The following is a 13,526-nucleotide window of genomic DNA, read 5'->3' on the forward strand; positions in this document are numbered from 1 at the left end:
TGAATTTGGTGTTGACGCACCTCCTGACGGCTTGGGCATACATGTCAAGTCGAGGGCAGCGGCCTTCCGGAGGAGTCCAATTCGACTCTTTCCTCTTCGGATGCACTGCGGATCTCTCTGTCGGCTGTTCCGGTTCATTGGCTGTCTCATTGTGTTCGTTGTTGGCCTCTTGGGGTTTGTGGAAGAACTCACTCAGCCTCATTCGCCTGATGAATTCCTCTGTGTCTGCTGCGAGACTGATGGGGTCTATTTTGGTGGTGGGGCAAAAATTAAGCCCTCGGCTGAGAACTTCGATTTCATCTGGTTGAAGTGTGTAGTCGGACAAGTTGACAATGGACTTCCCTGCAGTGGTACTGTTTTCTACTGTGGTACGGGGGGAGGCTTGGTTGCTGCTGGTGGAGATGCCGAGTTTCTCAAGTTTCCTGTTCTTGGTGTGCATGTAGATGGTGTAGCTCCTTTGTCTCGTCTGCTTGGCAGAGTCAAACTTCAAACAACCTCAAACAGACCATTGTCCGCAGCAAACTACCCAGCCTTCAGGAGAACAGTGACCATGACACCACACAACCCTGCCACAGCAACCTCTGCAAGACGTGCCGGATCATCGACACAGATGCCATCATCTCACGTGAGAACACCATCCACCAGGTATACGGTACATACTCTTGCAACTCGGCCAACGTTGTCTACCTGATACGCTGCAAGAAAGGATGTCCCGAGGCATGGTACATTGGGGAAACTATGCAGACGCTGCGACAACTGATGAATGAACACCGCTCGACAATCACCAGGCAAGACTGTTCTCTTCCTGTTGGGGAGCACTTCAGCGGTCACGGGCATTCGGCCTCTGATATTCGGGTAAGCGTTCTCCAAGGCGGCCTTCGCGACACACGACAGCGCAGAGTCGCTGAGCAGAAACTGATAGCCAAGTTCCGCACACACGAGGACGGCCTCAACCGGGATATTGGGTTCATGTCACACTATTTGTAACCCCCACAGTTGCGTGGACCTGCAGAGTTTCACTGGCTGTCTTGTCTGGAGACAATAGACATCTTTTTAGCCTGTCTTGATGCTCTCTCCACTCACATTATTTTGTTTCTTAAAGACTTGATTAGTTGTAAGTATTCGCATTCCAACCATTATTCATGTAAATTGAGTCTGTGTCTTTATATGCTCTGTTTGTGAACAGAATTCCCACTCACCTGAAGAAGGGGCTTAGAGCTCCGAAAGCTTGTGTGGCTTTTGCTACCAAATAAACCTGTTGGACTTTAACCTGGTGTTGTTAAACTTCTTACTGTCTTCAGAATAATGCCATGGGATCTTTTACACCCACATGAGAGTTTAAAATCTCATCTGAAGATAGCACTCCTGATAGTGTAGCACTCTCTGTGTCAGCCTAGATTCTTATTCTTGCTTTTATGGGATGTGGGCGTCACTGGCTGGGCCAGCATTTATTGCCCATTCCTAATTGTCCTTGAATTGAGGGGCATTTCAGAGTCAACCACACTGCTATGGATCTGGAGTTCCCTGTAGGCCAGACCAGGTGAAGATGGCAGATTTCCTTTCCTGAAGGACAATAATGAACCAGATAGAACCAAAAGAGAAAATGCTGGAAAATCTCAGCAGGTCTGGCAGCATCTGTAAGGAGAGAAAAGAGCTGACATTTCAAGTCCAGATGACCCTTTGTCAAAGCTTTGACAAAGGATCATCTGGACTCAAGACATCAGATCTTTTCTCTCCTTACAGATACTGCCAGACCCGCTGAGATTTTCTAGCATTTTCTCTTTTGGTTTCAGATTCCAGTATCCGCAATATTTTGCTTTTATTCAATGAACCAGATGGGTTTTTACAACAATCAACAATGCTTTCATGGTCATCATTAGACTTTTAATTCCAGATTTTTTATTTAATTCAAATTTCAGTGGGATTCAAACCCAGATCATAGAATCCCTAAGTGCAGAGGAGGCCATTCACAATTGTTTTTTGGGGATTGCTGAACTGGATGGGAACCATTCTGTGCAAACTCAAGTGTGAATGGCCATTCATCGGGTCTGCACTGACTCTCTGATAGAGTATCTTACTCAGTCCTTCTCCCGCCCTATCCTATAACGCATATACCATGGCCAATCTACCTAACCTACACATATTGGTCCATTAAGAAGCAATTTAGCTTGGCCAATCCTCCTAACCCACACATCTTTGGACTGTGGGAAGAAACCGGAGCATCTGGAGGAAATCCATGCAGACACAGGGAGAATGCGCAAACTCCACACAGACAGTGACCCGAGGCCGGAATTGAACCTGGGTCCCTGGCGCTGTGTGGCAGCAGTGCTAACCATTGTGCCACCATGCTGCTCATCCCTAGTTACTTTATTATCCTCACTCAAGTAATCATCATCCACATGACAGCCAATAATCTTGTTCACTTTGGACATCCACATATTACACAATGTGAATGGCAGGAGTGGATGGGAGGACGGGATGGTGGGTCACTTAGAAGTGGCCAGGATGGGAGCCAACTAACTTTCCCCTCCCTATATTTCAGCTATGGCTCACTTGGAAGGATGATTGCCTCAATCAAAGATTGTGGGTTCCAGTCCCACTCATGGGCCTGAGCACAAAATAATGGGGAGGTAGCAGTGTAGCGGGTTTGTCATTGGACTAATAGGGATTCTATGATAAATGCTGGCCAGCCAGCGACGCCCATGTCCCATGAATGAATAAAAGAAAAATAAACTGCTGCCTATAGAACTATATCCGACCAAGAGTTGTCACTTTAAAAAGGGAGGGGAGGAATCTAACGTTAGGATAATTTCACAGAGGAAACGTAACTAAGCTGATGGTGAGGTCTCCATATCAGCCTCTCAACACACCTGAAAAGAGCAACAATGGATGTGAGTTCATGGGAGTCTCTCAAGTGTTGTCACCTCAAGATCAAGGAACCAAGGACCTGTAAATCAGGTAAAGACCCATTTATAAAAGAGTTGTGTCAGGTATAGTATGCGGAGGTGGATTTCTCCCAGTGATACAAGAATTGCATTTACAGAGAATTTGTGACAGCTGTTAATACACATGGAGTTGGCTGTATCTGTCAGGCTCAGGTTCCAGTACTGGTTGTCATGAGGGCTGAGTGAACAAGCTTGTTTATAATTCTGATACTATTCTCAAAAGCTCACAATTTTTTATTCTCACTGCAAAGCCTATACCACAGCATGAGATGCCATGACTTCAGTGACTGCAAACTGGGAAGGACAATGACGGCAATATTACTTGTGGTTGGGACTCGATGCTTTTTTTGGAAGGTGCGTGGGAGGGTGCTGTGTTTGTGTTGCAGTCACACGTGTTTTTGAGTGCCTGGTCTGAAGATTTCTGCAGTAGATAAATAGTAATTTTACTCTGAGCAAGTTTGGGGTTCGACGCCTGTTCTTCATTTTGCTTGATTTTACTCTCCATTGAGGTTATCAGGATGTGAAATCGGGCGTGGAATCTATCAGGCAACTGACCCAAACCTACCCTGTTCTGGTCAAGCCCTCAAAGTTATAATACCTGCATTTTCTTTAAATAGAATGTATTCCCCCCCCGCCCCCATGAATGCAATTGTTGCCTAGGATTAATCAAAATCAGAACAAACGTCAGACTTCACGTCGTGATCCCCAGACCCTGTTCTGTTCAAGTTTGCATTTAGATTTGGCAAACTCTTTTATGGAAACCACAAGGGTGCAGATTAAACAGGCAAAATGCTGCAGTGATGGTGGTGATTCTTGTGATAGATTTTACTGGCTGCAATTGCATTTGCTGTCCAGCCTACGTGCCTTTGCTCCCTGTAGCCATACATCTTCGGCACCAGATGTCCCCGGTGATGTATTGTTTCAGCCTTCAGGTCTCTGGAGATTAAAATAAGTCTTTTATGTAAATCCAGAGTTGAGAGCTTTAATGTGAAATCTGCGTGCATGCATGTAATTACTGAAAAGTGGCATCAGCTGCAGAGTCAAATCTCATACAATTGCAGCAAGATACTTCTTTCCCTTTAACTAAACATAAAAGCTGTTTGTGCACAAGCGCCAATACCTGAGGAGTGCATTTAAATCCACGTGTCTTTTGGTTTATTTCAAACTTTTGTATATTTGCCTTGAATACCTAGAATGTTCAGATAATCTCACTGTCTTATTGTAGCTTTACAGGTCCAGCTGTTTCTCACTCTTAAGGGCAATGAGGCTGCAAGTATATCATATTTATCAGTGGGTAATATGGGTCGAGCTCCATCCCCTAAAGCCCTGGCTAGTTTATCTGTCACTGTGCAAATAACAACAGCCTGTATTTATGTTGCACCTCCAACATAATAAAACCTGCCAGGGCATTTCACAGGGGTATTATGAAGCCAAATAAGACTGAGTCAGAAAAGGAGATACGTGGGTGGATAACCAAAAGCTTGGTCAAAGAGGTCATTAAAAAAAAACATCTTGGGAGGAAAGAGAACTAGAGCAGCAGAAAGGTTTAGGAGGGAATTCCAGAGACTAGGATCTTGGCAGCTGAAAGCATGAACTATTAAAATTGGAGATGTTCAAGAGGCCAGAAAAAGAGGAACGCAACTATCTTGGGGAACTGTGGGACTGGAAAAAATAAAGAGATGAGGGAGGAGCGAGACCATGGAGGAATTTGAACACCAGGATGAGAATATTAAAATTGAGGTGTTGCTTAACCATGAGCCAGTGTAGGTTAGCGAGAATGGGGATGTATGAAGAGAGGTCAGAAGCAGGGAATTTTGTGGCGAGTAACTCACCTCCTGACTACCCAGAGTCTGTCCACCATCTACAAGGCACCAGTCAGAAGTGTCATGGAAATTTTCTGGATGAGTGCAGCCCCAAAAACATTTAAGAAATGTGACCCCATTCAAGTCAAAGCAGTCTACTTGATTAGCACCCCATCCACCACCTTGGACTTCTACTCTCTCCACCACAGAGTGCACCAGTTACAAAATACATGACAACAACTCGTCAAGGCTCCTTCGGCAGTATCTTCCAAGCCCATGACCTCTCCCACCTGGAAGAACAAGGGTAGCAGATACGTGGGACCACTACGACCTACCTGCAAGTTCCTCTCCAAGCCACAAATGACTGTTGCGGGGCCACATTCCTGGAAATTCGTCCGTAACAGCAGTCTGGTTGTACTTGTGGCACACAGATTTCAGTGCTTTAAGAATACAGGTAAACAACACCTTGAAGTCAGTTAGGGATGGGCAATAAATGACTTTGCCAGCGACATTCACATGCCAAGAATGCATCATGAGAAAACAGCAACAGAGTCTGGTGTGGGTTAACATATGGGCAAGAGTTTTGGATGACTTCCATAGAACCACCTACAATGCAGATAGAGGTCACCTGGCCCATTGAGTCTGCACCAAATCTCTGAAAGAGCATCTTACCCAGGCCATCCCCTCTGCCCTATCCCCGTAACCCTGTGCATTTACCATGGCTAATCCATGTAAACTACACATCTATGGATACGAGGGGGGAATTTGGCGTGGCCAATCCACCTAGCTTGCACATCTTTGGACTATGGGAGGAAACCGGAGCACCCAGAGGAAACCCATGTAGGCAGGGGAAGAGCGTGCAAACTCCACACAGACAGTCACCTAAGGCCAGAATCAAATCCAGGTCTGTGCTACTGTGAGGCAGCAGTGCTAACCACCGTGCCACTGTGCCAACTTCAGTTTACAGATGGTAAAATGTGTAAGACTGGCCAGGAATGCATTGGAATAATCCAATCTAGAGGTAATGCACAGAGGTGGATATAGGTGGTCTTAGTGATGGCATGGGTGTGTCATCAGAATCTCATCTCGGAACCAACTACGACACTAAGTTTGCGAACTATCTGGTTCATTATCAGCCAGTTGCCTGCGAGAGGATTGGCATTGATGGCTAGAGAATGAAACTTGTGGCAAGGACTATGGCTTTGGTTGTCCCAATATGAGGATGAGAAGGATAAGAAACAAGTAATTGATGACCCAGGTTTATTTTCCTCCACCATTTGTGAGTGTACCCTCAGCCATCAAAGCTCTAATCTCTGGAATTTTCTCCTTAAACCTTTCCAACCGTCTTCTCATCCAAGATGTTCCTCAAAACCTACTTTTATAGTGTGTACACTAAACAGTTAGCAGGCTTCAAAGCTGCTAATTACATTCACTTTGGCAGTCCTGCTTAACCAACGGGTTCCCACCTGGTCTGGGCAGGAACATGATCAGGGCTGGTGGGGTGGGCTGGGTGAATGGTGACGGATTTGATGCTCATCTGGAATCCCGTTTTAGTCCCTACATTCCATTCTCCAGGCTGTTGGGATTCTCGCCCGCAGCGGATGGGGTTGGTGAATACCCGCCTATATGTACAGACCTCAAGCCATTGATGAGCCTTTGTAGTGAATCCAGGTACATTCCTCTCATGGCCTTGGCAAGAATACAGCACTGTGCTCTCATGTTGCCAGCCTGCCAGTATAACATTGTCCTTCTCCACCCTGTACACAATGCGAATGCAGATGCACTGAGTTGTCTCCCTTTGTGGAGATGCCGGCATTGGACTGGGGTAAACACAGTACGAAGTCTCACAACACCAGGTTAAAGTCCAACAGGTTTATTTGGTAGCAAAAGCCACTAGCTTTCGGAGCGCTGCCCCTTCGTCAGGTGAATGGGAGTTCTGTTCACAAACAGGGCATATAAAGACACAAACTCAATTTACAAAATAATGATTGGAATGCGAGTCTTTACAGGTAATCAATCAGCCTCAGTGACAGCCTCAACCGGGATCTTGGGTTCATGTCACACTATCTGTAATCCCCATAATGATTTGCCTGGGCTTGCAAAATTTCACTAACTGTCCTGTCTGGAGACAATACACATCTCTTTAACCTGTGCTTAACGCTCTCTCCACTCACATTGTCTGTACCTTTAAGACTTGATTAGCTGTAAAGACTCGCATTCCAATCATTATTTTGTAAATTGAGTTTGTGTCTTTATATGCCCTGTTTGTGAATAGAACTCCCACTCACCTGACGAAGGGGCAGCGCTCCGAAAGCTATTGGCTTTTGCTACCAAATAAACCTGTTGGACTTTAACCTGGTGTTGTGAGACTTCTTACTGTGTTGTCTCCCTTTAACAGACATGTCCACATTATTTCCTTCAGAGACAATTTTCTTGCTTGAGGGACTTTCAAGGTCTCCTGTGAATGTGCAATAGATCAAACAGTGGACAGACTGGAACCTTATCCTGTCCCAAGTGAGATGATTCCTTATCATAGAATCCCTACAGTGCAGAAGGAGGCCATTTGACCCATTGAGTCTGTACTGACCACAATTCCACCCAGCCCCTATGCCGAAAGTCCCATGCATTTATCCTAGCTAGTCCTCCTGACACTAGGGTCAATTTAGCATGGCCAATCAATCTAACCTGCACATCTTTGGACTGTGGGAGGAAACCGGAGCACCTGGAGAAAACCCACGCAGACATGGGGAGATTGCGGAGCCTTTGGCGATGATCTTTGCATCGTTGATGGAGATGGGAGAGGTTCCGGAGGATTGGAGGATTGCAGATGTGGTCCCTATATTCAAGAAAGGGAACAGGGACAGCCCGGGAAATTACCGACCGGTGAGTCTAACCTCAGTGGTTGGTAAGTTGATGGAGAGGATCCTGAGAGACAGGATTTATGATCATCTAGAGAAGTTTAGTATGATCAAAAGTAGTCAGCACGGCTTTGTCAAGGGCAAGTCGTGCCTTACGAGCCTGGTTGAGTTCTTTGAAAATGTGACCAAACACATTGACGAAGGAAGAGCGGTGGATGTGGTCTATATGGACTTCAGCAAGGCGTTCGATAAGGTCCCCCATGCAAGACTTCTTGAGTAAGTGAGAGGGCATGGGATCCAAGGGGCTGTTGCCTTGTGGATCCAGAACTGGCTTGCCTGCAGAAGGCAGAGAGTGGCTGTGGAGGGGTCTTTCTCTGCATGGAGGTCAGTGACCAGTGGAGTGCCCAGGGATCTGTTCTGGGACCCTTGCTTTTGTCATTTTCATAAATGACCTGGATGAGGAAGTGGAGGGATGGGTTGGTAAGTTTGCTGACGACACCAAGGTAGGTGGTGTTGTGGATAGTTTGGAGGGATGTCAGAAGTTGCAGCGAGACATAGATAGAATGCAAGACTGGGCAGAGAAGTGGCAGATGGACTTCAACCCGGATAAGTGTGTGGTGATCCATTTTGGCAGATCCAATGGGATGAAGCAGCAGTATAATATGAAGGGTACCATTCTTAGCAGTGTAGAGGATCAGAAGGACCTTGGGGTCCGGGTCCATAGGACTCTTAAATCGGCCTCGCAGGTGGAGGATGCGGTCAAGAAGGCGTACTGGCCTTCATTAATCGAGGGATTGAGTTTAGGAGTCGGGAGATAATGCTGCAGCTTTATAGGACCCTGGTTAGACCCCACTTGGAGTACTGCGCGCAGTTCTGGTCACCTCATTACAGGAAAGATGTTGAAGCCATTGAAAGGGTGCAGAGGAGATTTACAAGGATGTTGCCTGGATTGGGGGGCATGCCTTATGAGGATAGGTTGAGGGAGCTTGGTCTCTTCTCCCTGGAGAGACGAAGGATGAGAGGTGACCTGATAGAGGTTTACAAGATGTTGAGAGGTCTGGATAGGGTAGACTCTCAGAGGCTATTTCCAAGGGCTGAAATGGTTGCTACGAGAGGACACAGGTTTAAGGTGCTGGGGGGTAGGTACAGAGGAGATGTCAGGGGTAAGTTTTTCACTCAGAGGGTGGTGGGTGAGTGGAATCGGCTGACGTCGGTGGTGGTGGAGGCAAACTCGTTGGGGTCTTTTAAGAGACTTCTGGATGAGTACATGGGATTTAATGGGATTGAGGGCTATAGATAGGCCTAGAGGTGGGGATGTGATCGGCGCAACTTGTGGGCCGAAGGGCCTGTTTGTGCTGTGGCTTTCTATGTTCTATGTTCTAATGTGCAAACTCCACACAAACAGTGACCCAAGCTGGGAATCGAACCCGGGTCCCTGGCGCTGTGAGGCAGCAGTGCTAACTGCTGTGCCGCTATGCCGCCCTGTAGTGTTGGCCTCCTGTTATAGGGGGATGATGAACTGAGACCATATGCAAAATGCAAATCTGAACTAAGTGTGCAGGATGGTTGCACTCTTTGGAGGTCTAGAATGATCATCTCATCCACTGGCCATTTATGGGTCCTGGATGAAGTCCATAAGACTCATCCAGGTGCCTCCTGGATGAAAAGTTTAGCAAGGTCATACGTTTGGTGGCCCAACATGGATCAGGACTTGGAGAACAAGGCAAAATCCTATTCTCAGTGTCAGATCAACCAAAGATAGCACCACCAGCCATCACTACATCCATGGGAGTGGCCTGACCATTCCTGGTCCTGGCTTCATGCGGTCTTTGTATGGGTTGTAGGTTTCTAGTCATTGTGCACTCTAAGTGGCTGGAAGCGCATATCAAGAGCAACATCACAGCTCCCATTACAATAGAGAAGCTGCACCAAGTTTTTGCCACTCATGATTTGCTGAATTCTCTTGTCTCTGATAATGGTACAACGTTTACTAATGCCTTGTTCCAGGAGTTCATGCAGAGAAATGGAATACAGTATGTGCACACTGCTTCTTTTTATCCAGCTTTAGCAGTTGGTTTAGCAGAGCAAGCTGTGCAGACGAATGAATGAATGAATGAAGGACTAACAAGAATGACAGGCGGAACCCTTGGATCCAAGCTCTCATGGTTCTTGTTTCAGTACCACATCAAGCCACAAGCGATGTCAGGGCTCTCACTGGCCGAAATGCTGATGGTAGGAAGCCAAACTCTCACCTGGATCTGCTACATCCAGATATCAAAGTGAGTGGGCAGTGGGTAGGAGACAGGAAAAGCAGAAGGAGAGACATGATGCTAGGGAGAGACGTTTCAATCCAAATGACTGTGTCTATGTAAGAAATTTCAGCAGTGACCAACATTGATGGCCTGGAGTCATTCTCAAACAAAGTGGTCCAGTCTCTAATGGTGAAATTACCTGAGTTATTTACAGACACATTCGTCTGCGTCAAGACTCTGACACAACAACGTTTCCAGACCACACAGCAGAAGGAAACGCTACTGTGGAAATCTAACAGGAAATAGTTCCTGATGTACAGTGGCATCCAGTGGTCTCTGCTCCAGGAGAGGATGAGGAACATTCATTCATAGACATCCAACCCACTCTTCTGCCCACAGGCCCAGCTCCGCTGGGGCAAGCCTCACCAGTGTGTACTGAGACACCAAGAGTAAAGGTAAAGTCGCCATAGTCTCAGATGACCATAGGCTGCTCTCCCCTTTGAGGGCGAGAGCTGACTGGTGATGATTTAATCTGAAGATTCCTTGCTTGGGACACTGTCTGTGTGGAGTTTGTACATTCTCCTCGTGTCTGCGTGGGTTTCCTCCCACAATCCAAAGATTGGGTTGATTGGCCATGCTAAATTGCCACTTAGTGTCAGGGTAAATATGTGGGGTTACGGGGTTAGGGGCTGGGGTGGGATTGTGGTTGGTGCAGGCTCGATGGGCCGAATGACTTCCTTCTACACTGCAGGGATTCTAAGATTACCACACCTCAGGCAAGGGGCAAGGTTGAGAAGGCAGTGCCTTCATGAATAACCTCAATCAGTACGGGAATTGAACCCATGCTGTTGGCGTCGCTCTGCATCACTAACCAATTGTCCAGCCAACTGAACAAAACCAACCCCTATGCAGTTCACAGTGCAGTCACAAAGCTCCTGAAAGGCTGAAGTACAGTTGAGACATGAGTCCCGTTACGTGTTAGCATTTGAATGACAGACCTAGTTAAAAAGGAGTTTAAAAAGTTTTGAAATTTTGGTTGCTTTCACAGGCCTTCAGTAGCGCAGGTATTGTAACTTACCATTCCTTTCCTTAAGGGGATTAAAATTAAGGGGGGAAAGTGTTATAGTGCGCACACTAAACAATTTCCTATTGAATATGTATGTTGCTGTCATCAGTAAGTGCAAGCATGCATGGGTGATGTAATCGGTAGCACAGGCTTGCACAGGTTTCATGAGGGATCTGTTCATTGCTGCCGCCAGGTTATGTGTCCATGCTGTACCGTTCTATTACATTTTTGCAAGTAAAGGCGGTGAACCATTCAAACGCCTGTGTCCTCCTTGACAAGTTACCACACCTACCTTTTTGACTAAACATTTGGTCGCCTGTTCTAATCCTCTTCCTCCTTTGGCTCAGTGTTAATTTTTGTCCTTCCTGTGCAGTGCCTTGGGATGCTTCACTATATTAAACACGAGTTGTTTCTGTCTTTTTTTTGTTCCTTTCTGGTTCTCCTCGATCCTTCACCTGATTTATCATTTCTCTGGTGAGAAAACAAGTGGTCTGCCCCTGACCTCTGCTCTTGTTCTAGCTGCTGTAAGTGTGGAGGTTATCAGGAAGTGACATTGCCCTGCTGATATTCAGCATAGTAAGAAGTTTAACAACACCAGGTTAAAGTCCAACAGGTTTATTTGGTCGCAAAAGCCACACCTCATCATGATATCATGACATTCAGCATGCCATTCCCTTCTCCACCCCACACCCTTTGGTAAAGCAGTTCTGCATTTAGCACTGCCGAGGTTGGTGTATGTGGGGGTTTGTGAATGTGAACCCAGACTCTGTGGTGTACTACCTCAGTGCTGCCCGTGAAATATGTCACCTTACAACCCCTTCCTGCATTGAATTGGGAAATATATTAAACGGTTCCATTCACAATCTCTTGCAATTCACATTCATTTTTTTTGCATGTGAGGCTCAGTAGTTGTTTATTCTGTGGCAGAATGTTTTCTTCTCAAGGCTCTGTGTTTTAAATCCTGACAAAACTAGTTTCGGATAATCATATTTTCTTCAGGTACCCAGTAGACTTTATTTATAGTCTTGTGATCAGCACTCTGGGAATAGAAATCTGGATTTATGTTCAAGAAATTTGATGTGGTGTGAAATAACGAGGAAAATAAATCACTGTGCAAGCGCTAACAAAAACAAAACACTTTTTATTCATAGTGGTTTTGCCAGCTCCGGATGCAGTGCAATTGGATCACGTATTCAGTGCAGCCACGCCAAATTCATGTACTGCAAGCTGAATAGAAACTGCTCTGTGTTTTTAAGCCTGTGAATCCAGTGAGCACCAGTTTGGCTTTGTGTGGGCTACAGATTTTTTCCTGCCTCATGGATGCAAAGCAAACGGGATGTGTGGTGGGTTAGGCATTGTGAATGTGTCAGCCAGGCTCAGTTGGTAACAGTTACACCTCTGTGTCAGAAATTTGTAGTTCAGACCACGCTATGGACCTGAGTACAATGTCTAGGCAGGCCCGTAAGTGTAGTACTGAGAGAGTGCAGCAGTGTTGGAGATTATGTGATTTGCATGAGATTTTGTAATCAATGGCACCCACTTGTGCAATGACTGAGGCTGAAGATCCCAGAGCTCTATGGCAACATTCTTCCCTCAAATAACACCACACGTTATCTGATTGTTTGCTAATTGTGGGAACCTTGCTGTGTAGAATTTGGCTGGTGTCTTTCCCAATGTTACAATAGTAACTGCATTTCAGAAGCAATCCATTGGTTGTAAAGCAAAGTAAAGTTAAAGTTTACTTATTAGTCACAAGTAGTCACATTAACACTGCAATGAAGTTACTGTGAAAATCCCCTAGTCACCACATTCTGGCACCTGTTCAGGTACACCGAGGGAGAATTTAGTATGGCCAATGCACCTAACTAGCATGTCTTTCGGATTGTGGGAGAAAACTGGAGCACCCGGAGGAAACCCATGCAGACACGGGGAGAACGTGCAGACTCCATACAGACAGGGAATCGAACCCAGATCCCTGGCACTGTGACGTAGCAGTGCTAACCACTGTGCCAGCGTGCGTTTGAGATGTTCTGAGGACGTCAGTAAATTCAAGTTCTTACCCCAGGATCTAGATTCTATTTGACTTTTAAATAAAGTTGCTGAGAGGGCACCTTCATGTTAGTGCACCCAACAATTTCTTACCCTTTACTGCAGCCAGGTGCTCCTTTGAAGCAGAAAGGGCTCTGGCTGACCCTCCAGCTTTGAGAGTCCACCCCATAACCCTAACCTGTCCCCATCCCAATTAAGGGAGCACCACAGTCAAAATCCGAAGGAGTGATTACATTCCCCTGGGAGTGGGTTCAGGATCCAGAAACATCCCAGCTCCTGCTTCCTGCCCAAAAAGCTCAAATTTAGAGGAGTGGTTTGCGGAGGGGGGGGGGGGGGGTGTGTGGGGGAGATTGTATTGTTAGAGCGAATAACTCATGAGCTCCATTTTGAACTGGAGATATTCTTGCAAATGGTCCCTTTATGGAATATTGCTCAGCCATCAAAGTTGGCCTGTAGCCCTTCAAATATCTTTAAAGGAATTGGCTATTCCCTCTCCTGAGCAAGTTTTCCTTTGCTTTTTCCTGTTTGAGGACTGTTTGATAACCAATGGTGCT

At 46.1% G+C, this 13,526-nt stretch overlaps 1 protein-coding gene across 2 annotated transcripts in view; it reads left to right on the plus strand.

The window, feature by feature from the left end:
• Positions 1-13,526, plus strand: part of LOC144501525 (uncharacterized) — a 100,530-nt gene that overhangs the window by 57,077 nt on the left and 29,927 nt on the right. The window lies entirely within an intron of this gene.

This window comes from Mustelus asterias, chromosome 12, assembly GCF_964213995.1.
Source record: "Mustelus asterias chromosome 12, sMusAst1.hap1.1, whole genome shotgun sequence".
In the NCBI taxonomy this organism is placed as follows: Eukaryota; Metazoa; Chordata; class Chondrichthyes; order Carcharhiniformes; family Triakidae; genus Mustelus; species Mustelus asterias.